The following is a 5,052-nucleotide window of genomic DNA, read 5'->3' as shown; positions in this document are numbered from 1 at the left end:
CGCGGCATAGCTAAATGGCTTGGTGGGGAGTTTTGTGAAAAAATGAAATTCGTGGTTTTTGAGATGTGAGGGTTGGAATGGCCTCCAAATGCCCCCAAATGAATACCATGAAATTCTTGGTGCACGAAAGTTTTGAGTTCGGAGGGTTTTGCACATGGCCAAGGTTGGCGGTGCACCACGGCATAGCTAGATGGCTTGGTGGGGAGATTTGTGAAAAAATGAAATTCGTGGTTTTTGAGATGTGAGGGTTGGAAAGGCCTCCAAATGCCCCCAAATGAGTACTGTAAAAGTGTTGGTGCACAAAAGTTTTGAATTGGATGCATTTTGCACTTGGCCAAGTTGGTCGGTGCACCGCGGCATAGCTAGATGGCTTGTGTGGAGTTTTGTGAAAAAATGAAATTCGTGGTTTTTGAGATGTGAGGGTTGGAATGGCCTCCAAATGTCCCCAAATGAATACCATGAAATTCTTGGTGCACGAAAGTTTTGAGTTCGGAGGGTTTTGCACATGGCCAAGTTGGTCGGTGCACCGCGGCATAGCTAGAAGGCTTGGTGGGAGTTTTGTGAAAAAATGAAATTCGTGGTTTTTGAGGTGTGAGGGTTGGAATGGCCTCCAAATGTCCCCAAATGAATACCATGAAATTCTTGGTGCACGAAAGTTTTGAGTTCGGAGGGTTTTGCACATGGCCAAGTTGGTCGGTGCACCGCGGCATAGCTAGATGGCTTGTGTGGAGTTTTGTGAAAAAATGAAATTCGTGGTTTTTGAGGTGTGAGGGTTGGAATGGCCTCCAAATGTCCCCAAATGAATACCATGAAATTCTTGGTGCACGAAAGTTTTGAGTTCGGAGGGTTTTGCACATGGCCAAGTTGGTCGGTGCACCGCGGCATAGCTAGATGGCTTGTGTGGAGTTTTGTGAAAAAATGAAATTCGTGGTTTTTGAGATGTGAGGGTTGGAATGGCCTCCAAATGTCCCCAAATGAATACCATGAAATTCTTGGTGCACGAAAGTTTTGAGTTCGGAGGGTTTTGCACATGGCCAAGTTGGTCGGTGCACCGCGGCATAGCTAGATGGCTTGTGTGGAGTTTTGTGAAAAAATGAAATTCGTGGTTTTTGAGATGTGAGGGTTGGAATGGCCTCCAAATGCCCCCAAATGAATATCATGAAATTCTTGGTGCACGAAAGTTTTGAGTTCGGAGGGTTTTGCACATGGCCAAGTTGGTCGGTGCACCGCGGCATAGCTAGATGGCTTGTGTGGAGTTTTGTGAAAAAATGAAATTCGTGGTTTTTGAGGTGTGAGGGTTGGAATGGCCTCCAAATGCCCCCAAATGAATACCATGAAATTCTTGGTGCACGAAAGTTTTGAGTTCGGAGGGTTTTGCACATGGCCAAGTTGGTCGGTGCACCGCGGCATAGCTAGAAGGCTTGGTGGGAGTTTTGTGAAAAAATGAAATTCGTGGTTTTTGAGGTGTGAGGGTTGGAATGGCCTCCAAATGTCCCCAAATGAATACCATGAAATTCTTGGTGCACGAAAGTTTTGAGTTCGGAGGGTTTTGCACATGGCCAAGTTGGTCGGTGCACCGCGGCATAGCTAGATGGCTTGTGTGGAGTTTTGTGAAAAAATGAAATTCGTGGTTTTTGAGGTGTGAGGGTTGGAATGGCCTCCAAATGTCCCCAATGAATACCATGAAATTCTTGGTGCACGAAAGTTTTGAGTTCGGAGGGTTTTGCACATGGCCAAGTTGGTCGGTGCACCGCGGCATAGCTAGATGGCTTGTGTGGAGTTTTGTGAAAAAATGAAATTCGTGGTTTTTGAGATGTGAGGGTTGGAATGGCCTCCAAATGTCCCCAAATGAATACCATGAAATTCTTGGTGCACGAAAGTTTTGAGTTCGGAGGGTTTTGCACATGGCCAAGTTGGTCGGTGCACCGCGGCATAGCTAGATGGCTTGTGTGGAGTTTTGTGAAAAAATGAAATTCGTGGTTTTTGAGATGTGAGGGTTGGAATGGCCTCCAAATGTCCCCAAATGAATACCATGAAATTCTTGGTGCACGAAAGTTTTGAGTTCGGAGGGTTTTGCACATGGCCAAGTTGGTCGGTGCACCGCGGCATAGCTAGATGGCTTGTGTGGAGTTTTGTGAAAAAATGAAATTCGTGGTTTTTGAGATGTGAGGGTTGGAATGGCCTCCAAATGTCCCCAAATGAATACCATGAAATTCTTGGTGCACGAAAGTTTTGAGTTCGGAGGGTTTTGCACATGGCCAAGGTTGGCGGTGCACCGCGGCATAGCTAAATGGCTTGGTGGGGAGTTTTGTGAAAAAATGAAATTCGTGGTTTTTGAGATGTGAGGGTTGGAATGGCCTCCAAATGCCCCCAAATGAATACCATGAAATTCTTGGTGCACGAAAGTTTTGAGTTCGGAGGGTTTTGCACATGGCCAAGGTTGGCGGTGCACCACGGCATAGCTAGATGGCTTGGTGGGGAGATTTGTGAAAAAATGAAATTCGTGGTTTTTGAGATGTGAGGGTTGGAAAGGCCTCCAAATGCCCCCAAATGAGTACTGTAAAAGTGTTGGTGCACAAAAGTTTTGAATTGGATGCATTTTGCACTTGGCCAAGTTGGTCGGTGCACCGCGGCATAGCTAGATGGCTTGTGTGGAGTTTTGTGAAAAAATGAAATTCGTGGTTTTTGAGATGTGAGGGTTGGAATGGCCTCCAAATGTCCCCAAATGAATACCATGAAATTCTTGGTGCACGAAAGTTTTGAGTTCGGAGGGTTTTGCACATGGCCAAGTTGGTCGGTGCACCGCGGCATAGCTAGAAGGCTTGGTGGGAGTTTTGTGAAAAAATGAAATTCGTGGTTTTTGAGGTGTGAGGGTTGGAATGGCCTCCAAATGTCCCCAAATGAATACCATGAAATTCTTGGTGCACGAAAGTTTTGAGTTCGGAGGGTTTTGCACATGGCCAAGTTGGTCGGTGCACCGCGGCATAGCTAGATGGCTTGTGTGGAGTTTTGTGAAAAAATGAAATTCGTGGTTTTTGAGATGTGAGGGTTGGAATGGCCTCCAAATGCCCCCAAATGAATATCATGAAATTCTTGGTGCACGAAAGTTTTGAGTTCGGAGGGTTTTGCACATGGCCAAGTTGGTCGGTGCACCGCGGCATAGCTAGATGGCTTGTGTGGAGTTTTGTGAAAAAATGAAATTCGTGGTTTTTGAGGTGTGAGGGTTGGAATGGCCTCCAAATGCCCCCAAATGAATACCATGAAATTCTTGGTGCACGAAAGTTTTGAGTTCGGAGGGTTTTGCACATGGCCAAGTTGGTCGGTGCACCGCGGCATAGCTAGAAGGCTTGGTGGGAGTTTTGTGAAAAAATGAAATTCGTGGTTTTTGAGGTGTGAGGGTTGGAATGGCCTCCAAATGTCCCCAAATGAATACCATGAAATTCTTGGTGCACGAAAGTTTTGAGTTCGAAGGGTTTTGCACATGGCCAAGTTGGTCGGTGCACCGCGGCATAGCTAGATGGCTTGTGTGGAGTTTTGTGAAAAAATGAAATTCGTGGTTTTTGAGGTGTGAGGGTTGGAATGGCCTCCAAATGTCCCCAAATGAATACCATGAAATTCTTGGTGCACGAAAGTTTTGAGTTCGGAGGGTTTTGCACATGGCCAAGTTGGTCGGTGCACCGCGGCATAGCTAGATGGCTTGTGTGGAGTTTTGTGAAAAAATGAAATTCGTGGTTTTTGAGATGTGAGGGTTGGAATGGCCTCCAAATGTCCCCAAATGAATACCATGAAATTCTTGGTGCACGAAAGTTTTGAGTTCGGAGGGTTTTGCACATGGCCAAGTTGGTCGGTGCACCGCGGCATAGCTAGATGGCTTGTGTGGAGTTTTGTGAAAAAATGAAATTCGTGGTTTTTGAGATGTGAGGGTTGGAATGGCCTCCAAATGTCCCCAAATGAATACCATGAAATTCTTGGTGCACGAAAGTTTTGAGTTCGGAGGGTTTTGCACATGGCCAAGGTTGGCGGTGCACCGCGGCATAGCTAAATGGCTTGGTGGGGAGTTTTGTGAAAAAATGAAATTCGTGGTTTTTGAGATGTGAGGGTTGGAATGGCCTCCAAATGCCCCCAAATGAATACCATGAAATTCTTGGTGCACGAAAGTTTTGAGTTCGGAGGGTTTTGCACATGGCCAAGGTTGGCGGTGCACCGCGGCATAGCTAAATGGCTTGGTGGGGAGTTTTGTGAAAAAATGAAATTCGTGGTTTTTGAGATGTGAGGGTTGGAATGGCCTCCAAATGCCCCCAAATGAATACCATGAAATTCTTGGTGCACGAAAGTTTTGAGTTCGGAGGGTTTTGCACATGGCCAAGGTTGGCGGTGCACCACGGCATAGCTAGATGGCTTGGTGGGGAGATTTGTGAAAAAATGAAATTCGTGGTTTTTGAGATGTGAGGGTTGGAAAGGCCTCCAAATGCCCCCAAATGAGTACTGTAAAAGTGTTGGTGCACAAAAGTTTTGAATTGGATGCATTTTGCACTTGGCCAAGTTGGTCGGTGCACCGCGACTAGATAGGTTGGTGCCAAAATTTGTCAAATTTAAGACCTTGGCCAAACTGAATGAAATTTTGTGGGGAGGTTCCTGATATTGTTTAGTGGTGGACTGGAAAAAATGAGGTCGAAATTCGAAGTCTACATGTGCTTTTCTATTTTTCCCGATTTTACACATACCCGGTAAGTAAAAAAAATAAAAAAAATAGTTCCCCTTCGAGAAAAATTATGAAATTTGGTGAGCAAGGAGATACCATTATTCTACGAATTACTGCAAAAAATCGCATCAAAATTCGAAGTATAGCCCGAGATATGGACTTATGTCTGCTCAAAAAAAGTGTATCTACTTGTACAATTTTGCCTTTTGCATATTAACCTCTTATAGGGGGGGAGTGCTCCTTGAGCCGGCCAGCTCCACACTGGCAGGTTTTAAAGGGAGCTTGATGAGGCCTCCCCCCTCACGTGGTGCGTGCGTTAGCATGTTTATCATGGCACAACTAGCCTCTTC

The sequence above is a fragment of the Vigna unguiculata genome, unplaced genomic scaffold (assembly GCF_037176805.1).
Source record: "Vigna unguiculata cultivar grain cowpea cultivar isolate G323 ecotype 2 unplaced genomic scaffold, ASM3717680v1 ptg000037l, whole genome shotgun sequence".
Classification (NCBI taxonomy): Eukaryota; Viridiplantae; Streptophyta; class Magnoliopsida; order Fabales; family Fabaceae; genus Vigna; species Vigna unguiculata.
Note: the sequence above shows the minus strand (reverse complement) of the source record.